The following is a 16,184-nucleotide window of genomic DNA, read 5'->3' as shown; positions in this document are numbered from 1 at the left end:
AAAGGCCTGATTGGTGGAGTGCTGCAGAGATGGTTGTCCTTCTGGAAGGTTCTCCCATCTCCACAAAGGAACACTGGAGCTTGACCACCAGGTTCTTGGTCACCTCCCTGACCAAGACCCTTCTCCCCCGATTTCTCAGTTTGGCAGGATAGCCTGGAAACAGGATGCACCTGAGCTCAATTTCAAGTCTCATAACAAAGGGTCTGAATACGTATGTAAATAAGGTTGTTTTCTATTTGTCATTATGGGGTATTGTGTGTAGATTGATCAGGGGAAAAAATAATTAATTTTAGAATAAGGCTGTAATGTAACAAAATGTGGAAAAAGTCAAGGAGTGTGAATACTTTCCGAATGCACTGTATAAGCATCCTGGCCCTCTTCAGTTGTCTTATCCTCTGGACACTGCAAGGGCATCTTTCGCTTGCATCTATGTTTAGGCTGTAGAAGAGACAAAATCCCATCAGTGTTACTAGCTACCTATACAGATTGGAGAACGAAATCTAAATATTAAATATGAAACAAAATTAGCTAATTTGCTATGTAGCTAGCTACCTCAACAACACTGACATAAACGGCATTGCTCATTCCCACCACATGTAAACCATGAACATGTGACAACCTAGCAGGCTAGCTAGCTACAGTTCTTGATGGCTTGCAAACTAGATAGCTAGCTAGCTACAGTAGCATCTGTTCATTGACATTACATTAGCTAGCTAACCAGGTTAGGTTGGTAATATTTGCTGTATGACTTTTGTTGTTTATTTTTATCCCGCCAAACATAATTTACAATAATGTCCAGTGTCATTGTATACTTAGTTACCATCTTGTCGTTTTGTTCGCTTCCGTCCACTGCTGAGTATGTCAATTGTCGTCCTCATCAGTAATCGGTCGAATGACTGAGGAAAAATTCCCTTTCAAGACTTTCCTCTGAGTTTGTTGCTATTCTCTGATTGGATAAAAATGTGTGAACTTTTTCAGATACAGCACATACATACATACATACATACATACATACATACATACATACATACATACATACATACATACATACATACATACATGTACACAGAGAGAGGTTGGGGTCAGTGCCAGGGTCAGCCACAGCGTAGGACCCCTAGAGACGTTTTGGGGTAAAGTGCTTGCACAACGGCAGTACATCACTAAATACTCTGATGCCCCATGCCAACAACACTCCAGTTGCCAGCTCACTCCTTCCCATTTTTTCCTGAATGGCTTTTGCTGCTCTTGTTATTGTAATAACAAAATGTGTTTGGTGTGTGTGATTACAGATTTTCCCAAGGCCTCTGGTTGCACCAAGTAGACATGGTCCAGGAGGGCATAACTGGGAGCTCTGATACTCTGTTGAAACTTGCGTCTAAGATGCGTAAGGTGTGCAAGTCTGCAATGAGAAGAATGAGGAGAAGTGGCCAGCAGAAAATTGGGAGAAGACAATAAATAGTTATGATCAATTGAAGCAAATTTGGCCATAAACGAAAGGTATTATGTAATTTCTTGTGTTTTTATTTTGTTCCCACTCAGTAATAATTGTGTGTCTTAATAAAGCACAGACAAACATCTATCTTGGAAAGCAATACACATTACAGCTTAAAGTACTGTTGTCTGGTTTAGAAGTAATGCTGATGACACTAACCAACTGTATACAAACCCCAAGATTAATGTTCACTCCCCACTCTCAATCCCCAGGTCTTGCCTTTCCTAATTAATGTACCATTAGAAACTCAATATAGCCAGCAGTGCTACAGAAAAACATAATTTTCACAAGTCGCAGGGATGATTTTTTGTTTGTTAGATGTTATTGAAATGCTTGTCTTTTTTTATATTTTAGTACAAACTATTACGGACTACAAAGGGAAGCACAGCCGCGAGCTGGCCAGTGACACAAGCCTACCAGACGAGCTAAATGACTTCTATGCGCGCTTCGAGACAAGCAACACTGAAGCATGCATGAGAGCACCAGCTGTTCCGGACGACTGTGTGATCACACTCTCCGTAGCCAATGTTAGTAAGACCTTTAAACAGGTCAACATTCACAAGGCTGCAGGGCCAGACGGATTACCAGGACGTGTACTCAGAGCATGCGCTGACCAACTGGCAAGTGTCTTCACTGACATTTTCAACCTGTCCCTGACCGAGTCTGTAATACCAACATGTTTCAAGCAGACCACCATAGTCCTTGTGCCCAAGAACACCAAGGTAACCTTCATAAATGACTACCTACCTTTAGCACTCATGTCTGTAGCCATGAAGTGCTTTGAAAGGCTGGTCATGGCTCACATCAACACCATTATCCCAGAAACCCTAGACTCACTCCAATTTGCATACCGCCACAACAGATCCACAGATGACGCAATCTCTATTGCACTCCGCACTGCCCTTTCCCACCTGGACAAAAGGAACACCTACATGAGAATGCTGTTCATTGACTACTGCTTCAACACCATAGTGCCCTCAAAGCTCATCACTAAGTTAAGGACCCTGGGACTAAACACCTCCCTCTGAAACTGGATCCTGGACTTCCTGGCGGGCCGCCCCCAGGTGGTAAGGGTAGGTAACAACACATCTGCCACGCTGATCCTCAACACGGGGGCCCCTCAGGGGTGCGTGCTCAGTCCCCTCCTGTACTCCCTGTTCACCCATGACTGCTTGGCCAAGCACAACTCCAACACCATCATTACGTTTTCCGGCGACACAGGAGTGGTAGACCTGATCACCGACAACAATGAGACAGCCTATAGGGAGGATTTCAGAGACCTGGCAGTGTGGTGCCAGGATAACAACCTCTCCCTCAACGTGAGCAAGACAAAGGAGATGATCGTGGACTACCGGAAAAGGAGGGCAGAGCACACCCCATTCTCATCGACGGGCTGTAGTTGAGCAGGTTGAGAGCTTCAAGTTCCTTGGTGTCCACATCACCAACAAACTGTCATGGTCCAAACACACCAAGACAAATGTGAAGAGGGCACGACAAAGCTTATTCCCCCTCAGGAGACTGAAAAGATCCTCAGATCCTCAAAAAGTTCTACAGCTGCACCATCGAGAGCATCCTGACTGGTTGTATCACTGCCTTGTATGGCAACTACTCTGCCTCCGACCGCAAGGCACTACAGTGGGTAGTGCATACGGCCCAGTACATTACTGGGGCCAAGCTTCCTGCCATCCAGGACCTCTATACCAGGCGGTCTCAAAGGAAGGCCCGAAAAATTGCCAAAGACATTGACTGTACCGGTACCCCCTGTATATAGCCTCGTTACTGTTATTTTGTTGTTGCTCTTTAATTATTTGTTATTTTTCTATTTTCTTATTTTGTATTTATTTATTGTTTACTTCAGTTTATTTAGTAAATACTTTCTTAACACTCATTTTTTCTTAAAACTGCATTGTTGGTTAAGGGCTTGTAAGTAAGCATTTCACTTCTACACCTGCTGTATTTGGCGCATGTGACTAATAAAATTTGATTTGATTTAGATTTTGAATAGGGGCAGGGCGTGCTACAGAAGCGCTTGGGTATGTGGTATGGTGGGTGTCAGAGAGGAGAGAAGACGACCAGTTCTGAGGATTTTGAAACGCTGTTCTGCCAGACACCTCGTGCCCATTCGCCGAGGGAGCACCGTGATTTCTGATGGATGGAGCGCTTACCACCATCTCGGGAATGAAGGTTACAACCATCTTACCGTCAACCATCGAGATAATTTTGTTGAACCTATCACAGGTGCACATACCCAAAACATAGAGAGGCTCTGGGGTGTATATAAGTAAACTTTTTGGAGACTTAGAGGCAACCGCACAGAGAACTTACTCAAAGATCACTTGGATGTCATTGAGTGGACATACTGGCCAGGCGATCATCATAGAGACAGACCACTTGGTATGCTATTGTATGACATCAGGAAGAAATACCCTGTATGACGAAGTTACAGGAGGTGTGACATTGTGGCAGGAGGTGAGACTCCCAAGGCATTTTTTTGTAAGTGCACCTGAACTTTAATGCAAACCCAGGATCCCACACAGGTGTGTGTGTGTGTGTGTTTGTTTGTGTGTGTGAGTGAGTGAGTAACCAGCACTAAGGAGGGTTAATATGCTGTATATGTGACTCATAGTAATGCATTTTTCTATGTCTCTGTCTTTTCTATGGTATTAGCCAGGCTGAAACATTACATGTTCGGAAAATATTGTACACAAATAAAAAAATATGTACACAGGAGATATATACTGTTTTTTCCACTAAAATGCAACTGTGATCCTTTACTTCAGAATAGGGAACCTAATTTGGAATAATAATGACTTTATTAAGGAGAAATGTGTTTACACTTCAGAATAGGGAACCCATATTTTAGTATTCTTAGTGTTCTCTGCCCCTATCATCCCTTATTAAGACTGCATACACAGAGTCTGTTGCATGTGTAATTTGCACCTTACTAACTATTGATATGCTTTGATTGTGGCAAATAAGGATGTAACTAATGAAAAACTAGTAAAACATGACTTATAGTGTGATAATAGAAAATCCCTGAATAAAGTCCTTATAAATGGAAAATAATACCTAATAACAGCTTTATAAGGTACCTACACACTCACTTATAAGATACAAATGAGTGCCTAATATGTGTACCTTAAAATAAAGTGCTACCAGGTTTTTTATTTCATACTTTCAGTATGGCTCGTGTGATCAGTTCAAAAGGCAGCACTCACTCACCTCAGATTAATAGTTATTATTAAGTCACGACTAGGTTTACAAAGCTAGTTGGTAAAGTCAGACTAAGTCACTGCTGATGGTCTTCTGGAACATCTTATATAATGATAGTGGACAGCACATAGGTTTTGATTTGCTTCATGATTTATGTTATTTAGATATTTCAGTAGCATAATAGCTGTTATAGCTGATAGTGGCTGACGTTTGAGCTCCCTCAGTTATGATAGGCCCTAGTTAGAGCCAATGACCTAACCGGGAAACAATCTCGTCAGGCCATTGGCCTGAGGAAAACTCCTGTCCCTAGTCATGTGAACCAGGGTAATCCTCCATCTGCCCTATAAGATGACTGTTTTTGATTGACAGCTGGTCATGGCTTTACACCGGCCGTGAGATGGAGGGATTTGGGGAGGTGTGGAATGGAGGGATTTGAAAAGGAGAGAAAAAGGTCACTGGCCCTCACTGAAGGCGAACAGAGGATCATGTGTCATATTTCCAGCCTGGAGGGTTTCTCATCTCTCTAAAATCCCACTTTACGTCTCCTTCATTCATCCATTCAGCCTTCTATTTATTTTCCACTCTTAGATGCTCTACTCCATTACTCTCTCTTCCATGTCATTTCCTCTCATCCCACCTTTCTTTTACTTCTCTCCCCCACCCTCCCTTCGCTTCTCTTATATCTTGTATGCTCAACTTCGATACTCTTTATTTCCTCAATCACCTTTACTTTCCTGCCCTGTCCTTACCATTCATTTACTCTCTTCCCACTTTTCTTCACCCATCATCTCCTACTAGTGTTGCATAATATACCAAAACTTCCAGACTTTTTCGATTCTAGAACATGAAAAATGGTTTGGTACTTGCATTTTTGTTACTTTCGGTACTGCTATCAAATGTGTCTCACATTGTCTACTGATTGAGAGAGGATCAAGTCTGTCTATCAGCGCAGCCGATGTCCCCTTATACTGCTCCACTTACTCATTGCTAACTCTAGCCCGTCCTGAGCCGAGGAACCACTGCACTCACTGGGAGTCTGGGTTGAATCACCACTTATGCTGCACATAAATTAACACACTTGAAAAATGCAACAAGGCATGTAGAACTATGTCCATTACAGGCTAGAACACTTTACAATGCAATAAGATACTGGTAGCTTCCAGCATTGTATGCTAACTTTCCTTGCTAGCTTACAGCTGAAGCTAACATCAATTTACTGTCCTAATAAATTGTTTGTGATAATATTTTTGTCATTTAGCAGACGCTCTTATCCAGAGCGATTTACAGTTAGTGAGAGCATACATTTTCATACTGGCCCCCCGTGGGAATCAAACCCACAACCCTGGCGTTGCAAGCGCCATGCTCTACCAACTGAGCTACACAGGGGCTAATATGGTCTAAGGCACTGCATCGCAGTGCTAGCTGTGCCACTAGAGATCCTGGTTCGAATCCAGGCTCTGCTTTAGCCGGCCGCAACCGGGAGACCAATGGGGCGGCGCACAATTGGCCCAGCGTCGTCCAGGGTAGGGGAGGGAATGGCCAGCAGGGAGGTAGCTCAGTTGGTAGAGCATGGTGTTTGCAACGCCAGGGTTGTGGGTTCGATTCCCACGGGGGGCCAGTATGAAAAAATAAAAAATATAATAATGTATGCACTAACTGTAAGTCGCTCTGGATAAGAGTGTCTGCTAAATGACGTAAATGTAAATGTATTGCTAATTTCAAAGCTGATTGTTACCAAAAACTTTATTAATTAACTTATTCTCCCCCGCCTGCCTCACATCTCCCCAGTCAAGATCATCTTTACTGGAGCTTCTAACTGTGTGTGTGAATGATGTCATGGGTCTTAAAGAGATAGTGCACACTTTTATAAAAGAAGAGATTGCTTCTTCTATGCAAATGTTGTTGATCAGTACAATAAAATAAGTGCCAAATGAAAGGGAAACAGATTGTTTTTCATCTGTAGCCCCATGAAATCAGCCAAAACAAGCTCAACAACGCAATGCATGCACACACTCCTATTGAAGATGCATTCACCTGTATTGTGAATAGGCTTAGGCTACATCTTGATTTACCCTGTTTATCAATAGAGATTTACCATTCAAATAAATTATTAACATTATGTTGTAATGTAGTTAAATTGGTAAAAAACTGCCTTCCCCTCTATCTACTCTCCTCACACCTTTCCTCTCGTCATCACTCTGTCCTTTCTTCCCTCCATCCCCTTGCCCTTTCCTCCATGCTGTCTGTCTGTCTGTCTCTGTCAGTCAGTAGAGGGTAAATAAAGTGGAGGTCACACCACCACTTAATACCCACAGCTGTCACTGCACTGAGTGTGTGTGTGTGTGTGCGTGTGCTCTGTGATGCCTTTCACTGGCGTTGGGAGAATCAGCCATAGTGGATGTACCTCTTGAGCAGTCCTCTAAGGCTGCAGTGACTGACAATGAGTCACATTCTGGTGCAGGTATAATGCAGGTATCCCCTCATTGTACTTCTTATTGTGTTTCTAGAGGGCTGTTCAAGTCAAGAATGCACACCCCAGTTTGGAGCATTATATTGTCCCAAAATCCACAAAACCCTACACAGCAGCAATGAGACACACAGACATCAGATGAATAGTCTCTATCAATCAGTAACTATCTGTGTGTGGGTTAATCAGAGAGATTTGTGTGTGTATCCCTCAGTAAAGTATGGAGAAGGAGCTTAGCACTGACTACCCCCATCTGTCTCCACCCTCTGTGGCCCTGTTGATCTGTGTGTGTGTGTGTGTGTGTGTGTGTGTGTGTGTGTGTGTGTGTGTGTGTGCGTGCATGCATGCCTGCCAACCCCCTAGCTAAGTAGAGCATACAAGATATAAGAGAAGCGAAAGGTGTGTTTGCATGTGTGTGTGTGTGTGTGTGTGTGTGTGTGTGTGTGTGTGTGTGTGTGTGTGTGTGTGTGTGTGTGTGTGTGTGTGTGTGTGTGTGCGGGTATCGATCCATTTCAGCTGCTTTGGAAGTTGTGACTATTGTGGGTCTTACATAATCCAACACACATCATTGGATACAGGTATCACACAAAGCCTGGATTGATTGGCACAAACAGAATCCTTAGAGAGAAAGCAGCAGAGACTGGTAGACAGGCTGAGACAGCATAGCAGGGTAGCAGGGAAGCTTAGCGCATAACAATCTCATACTGTATGATCCACAGAGATTCCTGCCTGCAATTGGATTCCATTTAACTGGCAGAAAAACCAACCATTACAGACAACCGGCTATTACCAAAAGCTACAAATCATGTAACTCCATGCTTATAGATACAACATTGATATTGAATTGAGTAGCTATTCATTACCCAGTAAGAAATTAGCGGCACATTAGTATAGACATGCACTGTACTAGATAATAAATTAAATATGTTTACTTTCATAGTCCTAAACTAACATCTAACAGCACCCACAGTCCTCCTCCACACCTTGACCGTATCTGTTTTGGCTAAACCCATGGACAACCCTCTAGAGCCTGGTGCTGGCAGCCTGGTACTCACTCCCCCATCATCATCAGAACTCAATGGGCCATAATGCTCCACAGCAGAACCCCTTCTACTGATCTAATCACAACGCAGAACCCCATCTACTGCTTCAATCACAACGCAGAACCCCATCTATTGGTCCAATCACAACGCAGAACCCCATCTACTGCTTCAATCACAACGCAGAACCCCATCTATTGGTCCAATCACAACGCAGAACCCCATCTACTGGTCAAATCACTAGTGTTGCACGTTATTCCAAAACTTCGGCACTTTTTCGATACTGAAAAACGGTTCGGTACTAGATGTTTTATTTTTTTTCTCTGTACTTCTGTCAAATGTGTCTCACGTCATATACGTATTGAGAGGATTGAGTCTGTCTAGTAATTTGTCTGAATCTTCTAAAGGGGGCAGTAGTTAGGGCTGGCACAATTATTGTATAATATTGTAACCGACAATTATGGACAATAACCGTGAACTATATAAAAAAATATAATCATAATCGTCTTAATGCATTCATTTTAGGAAAAGGGAGTATTCAACTTTATATTCAAGTCGGTATAGTTTACCCAATAGCAGTTTTACATTTTTACATGAATTGGGTAAAGTTGGTATTAATTTTACTAGCAGAATGGCACGATCGGTAGGAGAAGATCAATTTCCAAAAGTTCCAAGCAGTCAAAACCATTTTTTTTTTAATGCAGGGGTGTCACAAAAGCTGTGTTGTATTCATGAGGTACTGTATGACGTAGCTAATTTTGAAATTTGCATGACAATTAATTCCATAATCGTCACAACCCTAGCAGTAGTAAGCAGTAGTAAGCTAGCCAGGCTAGTGGCTACCTGTGCTTGCTACCACGCCCACAGCTTGATGACAAAGCTGTCTCCAGAAGGGAACTATGGGAATACTTTGCTTACAGAGCAGATGATGAGGGTCAGCCCACCGAAACAACTATGCAAAAGGTGTTACAAAGCAGTGCAGTGCAAGCAAGGTTTAGTTGCAAAACAACATAAAAAACAGTTTTACACATAATAATAATAATAATATGCCATTTAGCATGACATTTTTATTGTAACGTTATTCTACTAGCAACTAAATTCAAATTGTTTTTTAGTGGCAATGATATACTGTATATTCAGCATGACATTCATGTGAGCATTATAATATGATTACAACCCTAATATTATGTGAAATGCACTCATAACTTTGCTATGACAGCAATATATTAAGATTACTTCGCATTTGTCTGGCCTTGCTAGCAGCAACCACTAGCAAGCCAGCAGCCCTGGGCGGAGCATTGCAACCTGGGAGTTGAAATGCACTCTGGGAATCGTAGTATGCTGTGTAAAATCCATCATGAGGTGTGTAGACTATAGCTTCAGAAATTAGTTATTATTTTCAAAATGCTTTAAGTAGATTTAAGTCAAAACTGTAACTCGGCCACTCAGGAAGATTCACTGTCTTCTATGTAAGCAACTCCAGTGTAGATTTGGCTTTGTGTTTTAGGTTATTTTCCTGCTGAAAGGTGAATTCATCTCCCAGTGTCTGGTGGAAAGCAGACTGAATTAGGATTTCCTTTAGGACTGCCTGTGCTTAGCTCTATTCTGTTTCTTTGTATCCTAAAAAACTCCCTAGTCCTTGCTGATGACAAGCATACCCATAACATGATGCAGCCACCACCATGCTTGAAAATATAAAGAGTGGTAGTCAGTGATGTGTTGGATTTGCCGCAAACATAACACGTTGTATTCAGGACATAAAGTTCATTTCTTTGCAACATGTTTTGCTGATGTACTTTAGTGCCTTATTGCAAACAGGATGCATATTTGTATTCTATACAAGCGTACTTATTTTCACTCCATCATTTAGCTTAGTATTGTGGAGTCACTACAATGTTGTTGATCCATCCTCAGTTTCCTATCACAGCTATTAAACTCTGTAACTGTTTTAAAGTCACAATTGGCCTCATGGTGAAATCCCTGAGCGGTTCCTCTCCGGCAACTGAGTTAGTGACTGGGTGTTTTGATACACCATCTAAAGTGTAATTAATAACTTCATCATGCTCAAACGGATATTAAATGTCTGTTTTTTGTTTGTTTTGTTTTTATTTACCAATAGGTTCCCTTCTTTGCGAGGCATTGGAAAACGTCCCTGGTCTTTGTGGTTGAATCTGTGTTTGAAATTCCCTGCTCGACTGAGGGACCTTACAGATAATTAATTGTATGTGTGGGGTACAGAGATGAGGTAGTCATAAAACAATTATGTTAAACACTATTATTGCACACAGAGTGAGTCCATGCATCTTATTATGTGACTTGTTAAGCAAAAAAAATAATCTGAACTTATTTAGGGTTGCCATAACAAAGGGGTTAAATACTTATTGACTAAAGACATTTCAGCTTTTCATTTTTAATTATTTTGTAAAAATGTCTAAATACATAATTCCACTTTGACAATATGGGGTATTGTGTGTAGGTCAGTGACACAAAATGTCCATTTAATCCATTTTAAATTCAGGTTGTAACACAACAAAATGTTGAAAAAGTCAATGGGTTTGAATACTTTCTGAAGGTACTGTATATGAATAAATAATCATAGGTCTAATGAATGTAATTTACCCAACAATATGGCCATAGATTAGCAAATTAACCCTGACATTTTAAAACAGTTTAGATGTAATTGTAAAATTATTGCTTGCTCTCAATCTCAGATAAGTTTTTGCATGAGGAACATTTCAGAATATCTTCTGTTATTTAATATGGTGTAAATGTAATATAGAATAGAATATATTCTATGTGTTATTTTAGTTGTTCTACCAGTCATCAACACATTGTTCAATGTAAAAAAAAAATAAAGCCCAGTGGTTCTTCTGTGAAGGCTAATACGCCTTATTTTCTTTGCCGTGGTATCGTTTTGGTATTGAGTATCATTCCGGTATCGAGTATCGTGATACTAAACCTGGTATTGGTCTCGAAGTAAAAATTCTGGTATCGTAACAACACTACCAATCACAACGCAGAACCTCATCTACTGGTCCAATCACAATGCAGAACCCCATCTACTGATCCAATCAAAACTGCCCATATTGTTCTTCCAACAGCCCCTAACAGTGTTTTATCACTAAGGATCTTTAATGACATTGTCCCTTTGCTAGTCCTTCTAGTGTCTGTGTAGCAGAAAGAAGCTGGCAAAGTGCTATAGGATATCAATTTTCCCCCAATAAAGCGCAGGTTGCAAATCAGCCGCACCCTCGTGGATCGTCTTTGTGTTGTTTAATTGAGTTTCGATCAGAGACTGTTACTCGGAGAAGCACTCGCTATCTGCCAGACACACACACACACACAATATACATATATATATATATTACCAGTCAAAAGTTTGGACACCAACTCATTCAAGGGTTTTTCTGTATTTTTACTATGTTCTACATTGTAAAATAATAGTGAAGACATCCAAACTATGAAATAATACATATGGAATCATGCAGTAACCAAAAAAGTGTTAAACAAATCAAAATATATTACTTCAAATAGCCACCCTTTACCTTGATGACAGCTTTGCACAATCTTAGCATTCTCTCAACCAGCTTCACCTGGAATGCTTTTCCAACAGTCTTGAAGGAGTGCTGAGCACTTGTTGGCTGCTTTTCCTTCACTCTGCCATCCGACTCATCCCAAACCATCTCAATTGGGTTGAGGTCGGGGGATTGTGGAGGCCAGGTCATCTGATGCAGCACTCCATCACTCTCCTTTTGGGTAAAATAGCCCTTACACAGCCTGGAGGTGTGTTGGGTCATTTTCCTGTTGAAAACAAATGATAGCCCCAATAAGTCCAAACCAGATGGGATGGCGTATCGCTGCAGAATGCTGTGGTAGCCATGCTGGTTAAGTGTGCCTTGAATTCTAAATAAATCACAGACAGTGTCACCAGCAAAGCACCCCCACACCATAACACCTCATCCTCCATGCTTTACGGTGGGAAATACACATGCGGAGATCATTCGTTCACCCACACCGCGTCTCATAAAGACACACGGTTGGAACCAATAATCTCCAATTTGGACTCCAGACAAAAGGACAAATTTCCACCGGTCTAATGTCCATTGCTCGTGTTTCTTAGCCCAACCAGGTTTCTTCTAATTATTGGTGTCCTTTAGTAGTGGTTTCTTTGCAGCAATTCGACCATGAAGGCCTGATTCACACAGTCCCCTCTGAACAGTTGATGTTGAGATGTGTCTGTGACTTGAACTCTGTGAAGCATTTATTTGGGCTGCAATTTCTGAGGCTGGTAACTCTAATGAACGTATCCTCTGCAGCAGAGGTAACTCTTGGTCTTCCATTCCTGTGGCGGTCCTCATGAGAGCCAGTTTCATCATAGCGCTTGATGGTTTTTGCGACTGCACTTAAAGAAACTTTCAAAGTTCTTGAAATGTTCCGTATTGACTGACCATGTCTTAAAGTAATGATGGACTGTCGTTTCTCTTTGCTTATTTGAGCTGTTCTTGCCATAATATGGACTTGGTATTTTACCAAATAGAGCTATCCTCTGTATACCCCACCTACCTTGTCACAACACAACTAATTGGTTCAAACACATTAAGAAGGAATACAATTCCACAAATTAACATTTAAGAAGGAAAACCTGTTAATTGAAATGTATTCCAGGTGACTACCTCATGAAGCTGGTTGAGAGAATGCCAAGAGTGTGCAAAGCTGTCATCAAGGCCAAGGGTGGCTATTTGAACACTTTTTTGGTTAGTACATGATTCCATATGTGTTATTTCATAGTTTTGATGTCTTCACTATTATTCTACAATGTAGAAAATAGTAAAAATAAAGAAAAACCCTTGAATGAGTAGGTGTGTCCAAACTTTTGACTGGTACATATACCTAACAATTAGCAGCGGCCAGTGATTCTGAAGGGGTTTAAAGGGCAATTCCACCACTTTTCAACCTCATTTAATTATCTCCAGCACAATACCAGTGTCTACATATGTGAAAACGTCGCATTTCTACATTTTGTAAGTTCTACCCAACAACATCATCAAAAGTTCAAACATGTTAAAAACAGTGATTTTTAAAACAATATGAGATTCGCAGTGACGTGGGGAGCAAGAATGTACCTTCCTCCCTCTGGCTAAAAACGAAAGCATTTAGGACCTTTCTTCTTATCTTTTTAACCACAGATCATAGAAACGCATTGTTTTCACATATTTAGACACTGGGTTGGTGCTGGAGATGATAAACAGGAGGTTGAAAAGTGGCGGAATTGCCCTTTAACTGGAGAATGAAGTTAAAAGGCTTTAAAGGGATTTTCAGGATGCCGGGTTTTGGACACAGACACGGTAGCTCAGAAACCTGTAATTGTTGAATCCTCCTTGTCTCTGAGTGGCGAGACTCAAGTATGGCTGAAGAAACCTCTAATTTGATAATCAATGCCCTCCTTTCAAAGAAAACGAACTCTTTACTATTATTATTCGAAACAGAAGTGTGGATATTAAACACAACTTTTAGAGAGAAGAGAATGGAGAATCGAAAGTGCTATCATTAACTGTGTAAAAAAAGATGACAGAGTTTGACGCTTCAACAACGGACCATACTGACAATGTACAACACTGTTTGTGTCTCTCATTTTATATTTTTCAGATCAAGAGTCTTCCACGGCTTGTTATCATATAAGCAGCGGAGCAATAATTCTGAAGACTTTCACTGCAGCAAATCTGGTGCTAATTCTGGGGTACATAGTAACACTGTTTGCAAGTGCAGAGTAGGAAAAATAAGATTGATTCCATTGTTTCCCTTCATGGACCTTAAAGACCTAATAGGACTGAATTGGTGAAAGCTGCTTACACCTGTCTAGTTCATATTCGTAAGGTTGTTATAATTGCCTCTCTCTCTCTCTCTCTCTCTCTCTCTCTCTCTCTCTCTCTCTCTCTCTCTCTCTCTCTCTCTCTCTCTCTCTCTCTCTCTCTCTCTCTCTCTCTCTCTCTCTCTCTCTCTCTCTCTCTCTCTCTCTCTCTCTCTCTCTCTCTCTCTCTCTCTCTTTCTCTCTCTCTCTCTCTCTCTCTCTCTCTCTCTCTCTCTCTCTCTCTCTCTCTCTCTCTCTCTCTCTCTCTCTCTCTCTCTCTCTCTCTCTCTCTCTCTCTCTCTCTCTCTCTCTCTCTCTCTCATTAGTCCAGTGCCTGTCATGGAGAGGGTCTGTGCTGGAGCACACAGTCCAACACTTCACACCAGAGAACCATCAGACGCCAACCAGCTACACAGCAGAGAGACAACCGGCAGGCAGCCAGGCCAGCCGAGTCGCATCGCTCTCTTTATCTATCTACCCCGCATCTCGCTCCAGTGGCGCAGGACAGAGAGGGGACATTTTAAAGAGATAGAGGGTGGAGAAAAAGAGAGGGGGAGGAGAGGGAAGGACAGGGAAAGAAGAGAAAAACAGGAACAAGTGGAGGAAGAGAGAGAAAGAGGAGAGAAATTGGACAAAGAGATAAACTGAGATTTCTGAAATGACAGTCATTTCGGTTAAGGGAAGGGGTTGAGTGTTAACCAGTCACTTTCATGCAACCCCCTTACTCTCCCTCTATACTCCACATGTTCATTTTGACACCTCTGTCTGGCTGAACAGCATGCTACCTGATCCACATCACGTTTTCTTCCTCTCTGCATGACAATTCAAGATGGTTCAACCGCTGCTTTGGATCCTGCCAAGCCCCCCTCTCTACCTCCCTCCCTCCCTTATCCTAGCACACAGCAACCAGCCATTCTTCACAGGCTTTATCTCCTCTAAAATAATCTTTCAGCAGGATCAACAAGATAATCTGCTGAAATGGGATGAAGAGAATAGAGGGAAAAATTATGTAAAAACACAGCAATAATGAACAGCAAAATCCACACCCAGGCCGGGCTTCCTGGAATGCCCCCAGATGATGCTCAAAGCTGATGATCTCATATGACCTTTAACTTCATACTGTGCCAATAAGAGCTGCTTCTCAATGCTATCTGAAGAGATGACGGTACACTGAGTGACTAGGATGGAGTTGGCCCTACTGATCTAAGGTACATTTTGTATTCCCCCCTCTGATAGTTAGTATTGGATCTAGAGAGAATGAGCTGATCCTAGATCTGTGGCCAGAATCGTCTCCCTAGAGCAGATTAAAAGGAGGCCTCTACTAATGGTCCTTGATGACCTTTGGGAAATGCTAAAGCTAATTGGGGTTGCTCAGAAAGGGCACATTACATTGCAAAGGTCAGTTATGTGACATAAGGCTACAAAATGGGATCACATTAGCATTTACAAATAGCCTACTGTACAGCAATGTTCTCAAAATTCCGGTCCGGGGGAGTGGACCCATCAGAGTGCGCATTTTTGTAACAGCCCAGCACTAGCAAACCTCAAATCAAATAAAATTGTATTGGTCACATACACATATTTAGCAGATGTTATTGCGGGTGTAGCGAAATACCTGAAGTAACTAATCAATGAATAATCATTCACAGAATCATATGGTCAAGAGCTGGGTTTAAAAAACAAACCAAAAACAATGTGCACCCTGTGGATTCCCAGGACCAGGATGTCTTGCAGTTGGTTATCAGTAGACGTAGATGGGGGACTTAATATCTCCATGCCCGTAGACATGATTTGAAATAAAGGAAGGGTCTGAGGAATTAGTCAATCCAAATTCTAATACAAAACATTAATAGCTACCAAATAGTTGAAAAGGTACAATATTATCCATAAAAACACTACCGACAGACTCCCCACAGTCTCCCTGTGGTCCTAGTTATAACAACGACAGTGCCTTATCAACCGATTCAGGATTATCTCACCCTAGCTCAGTAATGTCACTTCATTCGCACGTAAAGTTTCCTTCTTTATCGGCTACTATCAGCTCCTCTCTGGCGGAGACCTGAAAGAGTAGGGCGTAAAACGTCTGCTTACTATACCTCCCCTCACTGGCACAGGAGGATCATG

At 41.7% G+C, this 16,184-nt stretch overlaps 1 protein-coding gene across 1 annotated transcript in view; it reads right to left on the bottom strand.

Annotated features, from left to right (window-relative positions):
- The window catches only part of LOC311101173 (carbonic anhydrase-related protein 10), a gene marked incomplete at both ends in the record, with an annotated part of 326,103 nt that overhangs the window by 279,201 nt on the left and 30,718 nt on the right, over positions 1–16,184 (bottom strand). The gene's annotated exons all lie outside the window — the stretch shown is intronic.

This window comes from Coregonus lavaretus (assembly GCF_964263955.1).
Source record: "Coregonus lavaretus genome assembly, chromosome: 25".
In the NCBI taxonomy this organism is placed as follows: domain Eukaryota; kingdom Metazoa; phylum Chordata; class Actinopteri; order Salmoniformes; family Salmonidae; genus Coregonus; species Coregonus lavaretus.
The sequence above is the reverse complement of the archived record's forward strand: the minus strand, read 5'-3'. Positions and strand labels throughout refer to the sequence as shown.